The sequence below is a fragment of the Lipotes vexillifer genome, unplaced genomic scaffold (genome assembly GCF_000442215.2).
Source record: "Lipotes vexillifer unplaced genomic scaffold, Lipotes_vexillifer_v1.1 scaffold1258, whole genome shotgun sequence".
Lineage (NCBI taxonomy): Eukaryota > Metazoa > Chordata > Mammalia > Artiodactyla > Lipotidae > Lipotes > Lipotes vexillifer.
Window position 1 is genome coordinate 70,160 of NW_006773444.1, and position 9,331 is coordinate 79,490.

A 9,331-nucleotide genomic window follows, 5' to 3' on the forward strand; every position below is an offset into this window, starting at 1 on the left:
GGCAGGCGGACTCTCAACCACTGCGCCACCAGGGAAGCCCTATATGATTCTATTTTTATTAAACGTGCAGAATAGGCAAATCTATAGAGACATAAAGTAGATTATTGGTTGCCAGGGGCTCGAGGAGGAGAGCTGGGCTGGGAGGGTGTGGTCATTACTCAGGTTCAAAGTTTCTTTTGGGGGTGATGAAATATTTTTAACTTTGATCATGGTGATAGTTTCACATTTCTGTGAATATACTAAAAAAAAAAAAAACAACTTGTGCAATTTCAACAGGTGAATTCTCAGGTAAGGGATGGTATCTCAATAGAACTGCTACAAATTGAAGTACAGAAGAAAAGAAAAAGAAGCATGATACTTATTTATGGCCTGAGCAGCAGTGCAGATCTGTTTATTGAGACAGGAAGACCCATTTAATGGCACTGAGAGCTAAGAGCTAGGCCATGACCCTGATAAGATGGAGAAACACACTTGCACAGACGTGCCAAGTGTGTGGTTGGAGGTGAGAGTCTGGATTTTCAGGGAGAGGCCTGACCAGCAGAAACAGAATTGGGGTAATAAGCATGGGCATGGTGCTTGATTCCACAGAGCTGAAGAGGTTCAGGCGAGGGAAGGTGAAGAAGAGAGCGGTCTGAACCAGAGCCCTTGGGCCCAGCAATGTTTCAGCACCAAGGAGAGAGACTGGAAAGGAGGCTGAGATAAGAGGTAGAGCATGGGCTAAGGGTCCCCAGAGGCCTGCAGGAGAAGCAGATGTAAGAAGGAAATGGTGCTGAATACTGTCAAGATCTAAATGTGCCCTTTGGGTTGGGTCTGGAGTTCCTCGGTGCCCGGCAAGAGCCGTAGCGGGTGGAGGGCTGGCTGGAAGGGCTGGAACAGAGAGCGCAAAGCACAGCAGTGCTGGGTGACCGGGAGCCAACCTGCAGGGAGCATTGCTGGACAACTGAGAGGAGAAGGGCCCAGGGGCAGGAGGGGGATAGGAGACCAAGAGTGGGACTTTTTTTCTTCTTCTTTTAAGATGTGAGGTCCTAAAACATGCATGTATGTTCATGTCCATGATTTAACAGAAGGGAAGTCTTGGGGCAGGATTTCTTCTTTCTTCCTCAGGGGATCTCAGTCTGCTCTGAAGACCTTCAACTAATTAGACAAGACCCACCCACATATGGGGTGCAATCTGCTTTACTCAATATCTGCTGATTTAAATGTTAATCTCACCTAAACAAACAAACAAACAAATACCCTTCACAGCAACATCCACAGTGGTTGTTTGGCCAAAAGCTGCCTAAGGAGCCTAACCAATCTGACATATAAAATTAACCATCACACCACGTGAAGATGTAGACACTCAGTCTGAGTGATTAACATTGGTGGACCTGTCAGTTGGCTGAGGCCATGCTGCTAATATTTAATACAAGGTAGATTCCTACCTCAGACAATCTCCAAGGCCCTGGCTGGCCCTTCCCCTTTCCCTGGGGTCTTTGGCTGCAAACCTCCACCTCTCTGCTCTCAGGGCTCCCCTTGGACCTCAGGGGGGTCTCTGTGTTTCTGGTTCACATGGATCTTCACAGGACGTGCTCTTAAGCTTGCTTATTCACCAGCATTATATATGAATAGACCTTAGACTTAGGACACCTGGACATTCAATCTACAATAAATTTCCTCTAGAACTGCATCAAAATGGGAGAATGTAAGTGTCACCTGACCACCCTTGCCTTTCCCGTCATCCTCCCCAGCCAGGGCCAGGGCATCCCTACCCTTCAAGCAACCCCCTGGGGAGCCCTCACTTCCCCAGATCCATCCTGATGGGGGCTGTCAGCTCCCATCACCCCTCCAGGTTTCTGGAAGTCTGCAGCCTGCTTACGATGAGATCACTGTCAGAGCTTATCCCTTTAGCCTCAAATCACAGCTAAACATGAGACTATCATCTCTAATGACTCTCCCCAGGTTCGAGGCCAACATAGGGGATTATGGTGTAGAAAGGAGAACTTGAAGCCATGTCAGCTGGTCCCACTCCTGGCATCACTCAGCCTCATCAACCTTCAGCCCCTCCTGATTCCAGGGCAGCTGCCATGTCACTGGGCCTCCCCTTTCTTCCTCAGTATGCCCCCCAAACTCCAGCTCCATCTTCGCCCCCATCTGCAGTCACAGAACAAGGTGGGGGGAACAGATGCTTTCTGGTCATCATCCCCGTCACCTGGGCAGAAAAGCCCTCTGCCTCCAGGAAAATAGATGCCTCTCACTACACGTGGATTGTCTTCTTCAGAAGCAATTATACAACAGAAAAGAGCATCAAATTGCTCTGCACCCAAGAACAGAGGACGAACCTCCCCCCCCCCGCAGACTGATTCAGACCCCAGAGACTGATCCCCACGTGAAAATAGCTTATTTGTCTCTGACCCAGTCAGAGGACAAGGCCTGTGGGCTGTGCTCTACGAACACAGGAGAAGCTGGGACCTGGGAACCAGGCTACAGGAAGCTCATAGCCGGGGCAAGAGGTAGGGAGGCTCCCAGGGGCCTGGCCTCCATGAGTCACACATCAAGCCAGACCCAGGTAGGTGACGGAGCCGAGTCGCTCTGACTCACCGCCACCCCCCCCCCCCCCCGTGGGCACAGGGCTCCTCCTACCCTGCTGGGTGGACGTATGGAAATGGGCCATGACTAACGGGGGGCTGCCACCAGCCTTGGTGCCGAGTTTTCCAGAGATAAGTGATGTTCTGATTCTAATTTCTTTTCGAGCTCAAAATGTTGCTGGATGTGTAAATGCAGTTTGAAAACCTTACACGTAATTTCCAAGTTACTGAGAACATATTTGAATCACAGATTAAGAAAGCAAGATGGCAAGCATCTCTTGTGTCTTTACAGTAATGAGTATCTGGACTCACAGACACAGAAAACAAACCTACGGTTATGGGGGGGAGGTGAGGGATGGCTAAACTGGGAGATTGGGATTGGCATATACACACTGCTGTATACAAAATAGATAACTAATAAGGACTTACTGTGTAGCACAGGGAACTCCACTCAATATTCTGTACTGACCTAAATGGGAAAAGAATCTAAAGAAGATCAGATATATGCATATATATAACTGACTCACTTTGCTGTACACCCAAAACTAACACAACATTGTAAATCAAATATATTCCAATTAAAAAAAATCTTTTCCCTATTTCCTTTTCCAAAGGAAGAGAATAGGATGACTCTGCCATGCAACACAGTTCATAATTATTAAAATTGATTTTAAGGAGGAAAAAATGAGCTGGGATTTTCTCTCCTGATCTTCCACTCTTAATGAGCAGCCATGAGCAAATGTAATTACAAGTTTGCCACCAGTAAAGCTATGTCTGTATGATATCATTTTCCAGGATAAAATGATGAATGCCCTTCCTATAAACTAATGATGAAAAATCTGAAAGTGAAATCAAGAAAACACTCCCACTTACCACTGCAACAAAAAGAATAAAATATCTAGGAATAAACCTACCTAAGAAGACAAAAGACCTGTATGCAGAAAATTATAAGACACTGATGAAAGAAATTAAAGATGATACAAATAGATGGAGAGATACACCATGTTCTTGGATTGGAAGAATCAACATTGTGAAAATGACTATACTACCCAAAGCATTCTACAGATTCAATGCAATCCCTATCAAACTACCAATGGCATTTTTCACAGAACTAGAACAAAAAAGTTCACAATTTGTATGGAAACACAAAAGACCCCGAATAGCCAAAGCAATCTTGAGAACAAAAAACGAAGCTGGCGGAATCAGGCTGTCGGACTTCAGACTATACTACAAAGCGACAGTAATCAAGACAGTATGGTACTGGCACAAAAACAGAAAGATAGATCGATGGAACAGGATAGAAAGCCCAGAGATAAACCCACACACATATGGTCACCTTATCTTTGATAAAGGAGGCAGGAATGTACAGTGGAGAAAGGACAGCCTCTTCAATAAGTGGTGCTGGGAAAACTGGACAGGTACATGTAAAAGTATGAGATTAGATCACTCCGTAACACCATACACAAAAATTAACTCAAAATGGATTAAAGACCTAAATGTGAGGCCAGAAACTATCAAACTCTTAGAGGAAAACATAGGCAGAACACTCTATGACATAAATCACAGCAAGATCCTTCTTGACCCATCTCCTAGAGTAATGGAGATAAAAACAAAAATAAACAAATGGGACCTAATGAAACTTCAAAGCTTTTGCACAGCAAAGGAAACCATAAACAAGACCAAAAGACAGCCCTCAGAATGGGAGAAAATATTTGCAAATGAATCAACTGACAAAGGATTAATCTCTAAAATTTACAGGCAGCTCATGCAGCTCAATAACAAAAAAATAAACAACCCAATCCAAAAATGGGCAGAAGACCTAAATAGACATTTCTCCAAAGAAGATATACAGACTGCCAACAAACACATGAAAGAATGCTCAACATCATTAATCATTAGAGAAATGCAAATCAAAACTACAATGAGATATCATCTCACACCAGTCAGAATGGCCATCATCAAAAAATCTAGAAACAATAAATGCTGGAGAGGGTGTGGAGAAAAGGGAGCACTCTTGCACTGCTGGTGGGAATGTGAATTGGTACAGCCACTATGGAGAACAGTATGGAGGTTCCTTAAAAAACTACAAATAGAACTGCCATATGACCCAGCAATCCCACTACTGAGCATATACCCTGAGAAAACCAGAATTCAAAAAGAGTCATGTATCAGAATGTTCATTGCAGCTCTATTTACAATAGCCTGGAGATGGAAACAACCTAAGTGTCCATCATCAGATGAATGGATAAAGAAGATGTGGCACATATATACAATGGAATATTACTCAGCCATAAAAAGAAACGAAATTGAGTTATTAGTTGTGAGGTGGATGGACCTAGAATCTCTCATACAGGGTGAAGTAAGTCAGAAAGAGAAAGACAAATACAGTATGCTAACACATATATATGGAATTTAAGAAAAAAAAATTGTCATGAAGAACATAGAGGTAAGACAGGAATAAAGACACAGACCTACTAGAGAATGGACTTGAGGATATGGGGAGGGGGAAGGGTAAGCTAGGACAAAGTGAGAGAGTGGCATGGACATATATACACTACCAAACGTAAAATAGATAGCTAGTGGGAAGCAGCTGCATAGCACAGGGAGATCAGCTCGGTGCTTTGTGACCACCTAGAGGGGTGGGTTAGGGAGGGTGGGAGGGAGACGCAAGAGGGAAGAGATATGGGGACATATGTATATGTATAGCTGATTCACTCTGTTATAAAGCAGAAAGTAACACACCATTGTAAAGCAATTATACTCCAATAAAGATGTGAAAAAAAAAAAATGATGAATGCCCTGTTCAAGTCTGTTAATTGCCAGGCATCTCTTCACAATGGACATCAAGTGGAAAGACAGTAGTATGGGTCCTGATCCTTCTTTGCTCAACTGTCTGTTCTAAATGGGCAGGAACCCACCTGTGTTTCGCTGAACATGGTAAATATGCACAAAGTTTGATTATGCAAATGAATGAGTAGTGGCTGATTTTACACTGGGTGATGTGCACTTTTTTGCTTCTGTTTTATGAAGTAATGTCAAGCTCGATTTCTCAAGGACCGTAAGGTCTTCAGTCTTGTCCGCTGCGAGTGTGCTGTAGGAACCCCCACCTTAGCCAGAGGGAGTCCCTCCTCACTCTGTATGGCCCACTTCTCTCTTCCATCCTTTGCCTCCCCTGTTCCCCCAGCCCCGAATCTCAACCATTCGAACCTTAATCTCTAAACGTTACTCATTTTCTGCTTCAAGTTCACATTTTCTTTCCCCTGAGATTTGCATAGACATTTTCCTTTCCTTGTTTGGGCTGTAACTCATGTCATCCTCCACTGAACTCCCAAACGTGTCATCACCATGCTGGGCATTTTGTGCACGTGACTTCTTTCAGGTGAAATGAGACATGTGGGCAGCTCACGGGGGTGTACATGCGGAAGCTGTGGGGCATGTGCTGGGGGAATTGGAGAGAGAGCGGGAGATCCTGTGGGTCTCTGATGGACCCTTTGGGCAGGGCCTCAAAAGGTTGGAAGGATGCGGACCTGTGAGGGAACAGCATGAGGCAAAGGGGGGGGCGGCCTGTCCAGGTGTGGAGAGCGGCAGGTGTGGCCACAGGAGGAGAGGAGGGAAGCCCACCTGGGCCGGAGTTTGAACCTAAAGGCACATGGATGCTTTCTGCTGGATGGGGGAATTTCAGTGTTCACTTCCTAGAGTAAGAGGTCCAATCTTTCTTTTGAAACACAGGGGTAATGAGAAAAGTGTCATTTGTGGAACCACATGTGTTCAGGTTTGTTGACTGTTTATTAGCTGAGGGATGTTGGATAAAGTCACTCACCTTATTTGCACCCCCAGGTCTTCCGGGTTTTCTGGGGTGAGATGGAGGTAGGAACACGCATTTCACGGGGTGACATGTGCGTGAAATGGGACAACACAGACCAGTGCCAACAGGATGCCCAGTAAATCTCTCTCTCTACCCAGCCTGGCCTATGTCCCCAGGCTGTGCTGCCTGATACCGAATCGCAGTGAAGAAAGAATGCGAGGTTTAGCCCAGATAAGCCAGTATAGGATGACCAGATGTCACTTTTGAGGTTTTTTAACTAAGTGGAACTTTCGATGCAGGAAAACAAGGCAAAAATTTCCCAAGGGGTTTCTACAAGATTTCCAGCACTTCCTAAATTAGCCCTAACCAGTAAAACCACGAGCGAAGACCTCCTGGCAGGGCCCGCACGGCCATTTCCAGTCCCAACCGAAAGCAGGAAGCCTTGAGACAAGTCATAACTCAACTCTTCAGTTGGCTTCCAAAATTATCCACGTTCAGATCCCTGGGCATTTAGGCCAAAGATCAGGAGGTATTCTGATTTTATCTGTTCCAGATTATCGACTTGTTTTTGACCAAACCAATTGCAGATTCACTTCTAGCTACCGGAAATATTTTTACATCTTCCTCATTACTGACACACGCTAAGCACGGATCTCTCCCCAATGAGCAGTTCCCTGCAGCTGGCAGGAGCCCCTCTTAGCCGGAGCTCGTGTGCTGTGAACCTGGGAAGGGGATGAAAGAAAACACTGCCCTTTGGATTCAGACCCCCTGAGTGCCATTCGCTGCCTCGTCACTTATTCGCTGGGTGACCTTAAACAAACTGTTTAAATTTGCTGTCTTGGCTTCCTATTCTACAAAACAAAGAAGCTCCACATCCATGAAGATGACTACTATCAAAAAAGAAAGTGTTGGCAAGGAGGTGGAGGATGTAGAGAGACTGGAAACTTTTCATTGCTGGTGGGGATGTAAAATGGTGCAGCCACTGTGGGAAACAGTACGGCAGTTCCTCAGAAAATTGAACAGACAATCAATCAGGACTAACCACGTCTGGATATATTCTCCAAAGAATTGGAAGGACTGTCTCAAAAATTATTTGTATATCATGTTCATAGCAGCATTATTCACAATAGCCAAAAGGTAGAAACAACCCAAGTGATGGATGAATAGATAAACAAATGTGGTATGTACATATATATATATATATATATATATATATATATATACAACAAAATATATTCAGCTTTAAAAAGGAAGGAAATTCTAACACATGCTACAACATGGATGGACTTTGAGGACATTATGCTCAGTGAAGTGTCTGTTGCAAAAAGACAAATACTGTAAGGTTACATCATATGAAGCACTTAGTGAAATTCATAGAGACAGAAAGGAGAATTGGGTGTGCCAGGGGCTGTGGGAAGGATAAGGGATGGGGCATTGGTGTTTCATGGGGACAAAGTTTCAGTTTCGGTGAAAGTCCTGGAGACAACGGTGGTGATAGTTGCACAACAATGTGAATGTACTTAATGCCATGGAAATGTACATAGTAGGGAGGTTCCTTAAAAAACTAAAAATAGAGCTACCATATGATTCTGCAATCCTACTCCTTGGCATATATCCATAGAAAACTATAATTCAAAAAGATACATGCACCCCAATGTTCATAGCAACACTATTTACAATAGCCAAGACATGGAAACAACCTAAATGTCCATAAACAGATGAATGGATAAAGAAGATATGGTACATATATACAATGGAATGCTACTCAGCCATAAAAAAGAACAAAATAATGCCATTTGCAGCAACATGGATAGACCTGGAGATTATCATACTAAGTGACGTAAGTCAGAAAGAGAAAGACAAATACCATATGATATCATTTATATGTGGGATCTAAAAATAATGTGCGAATGAACTTATTTATGAAACAGAAACAGACTCACAGACATAGGAAACAAACTTATGGTTACCAAAGGGGAAGGGGGGAGAAGAGATAAATTAGGAGTTGGGATTACCAGATACACACTACTATATATAAAATAGATAAACTACAAGCTCCTACTGTATAGCACAGGGAACTATACTCAATATTTGGTAATAACCCATAAGGGAAAAGAATCTGAAAAAACCGTATACCTGAATCACTCTCCTATAATCCTGAAACAAACATGACACCATAAATCACCTGTACTTCAAAAAAATAAAAGAAGCTTTTAAAATGTTAAATAGTAATTTCATGTTATATGTATGTTAACACAACATTTTTAAATGGAGAAGCTCCTTTTTCATAAACGGTGTTTAGTCATTACGGTTCTTCTTTATCAGAAATCCTGTCCTAATTCACGCTTAGATTCCAGGCAAAGCACACACATCCATACAGGTGGTCACAGGACGTGCTGCCTGCTGACTTGGCAGATTTCAGCGCACAGAAAGCTCTGGCTCTGTCTTTAGGGCGAGGACCTTCCCCGGCAGGTGTTCGACTGTAGTGGTCCAGTGCCCGATGGTCCTTCCAGCCTCTGGACACCTGGACATGCAGTTTTCTGGCTTCTCTCTGAGGAAAACTCAGGCCTGGAGCCCAGATGGTGATGCCAGGACAGGCTGGCCTCCTCCCTTCTCCTCAGCTATATTCCTGTACTGTGCTATTCTCTCTCTCTTTCTTCTTCTGCTCTTCTTGGCTTTACATGAATGATTCTCCCTCCTGCAATTCTTTGATCAAAGATCAACAAGCCATGTGGGAATGTCTCCACCTTTATCAAATAGATTTAGTTAAGGGCTTCCCTGGTGGCGCAGTGGTTGAGAGTCTGCCTGCCGATGCAGGGGACACGGGTTCATGCCCCGGTCCGGGAAGAGCCCGCATGCCGCGGAGCGGCTGGGCCCGTGAGCCATGGCCGCTGAGCCTGCGCGTCCGGAGCCTGTGCTCCGCAGCAGGAGAGGCCACAACAGTGAGAGGCCCGCGTAC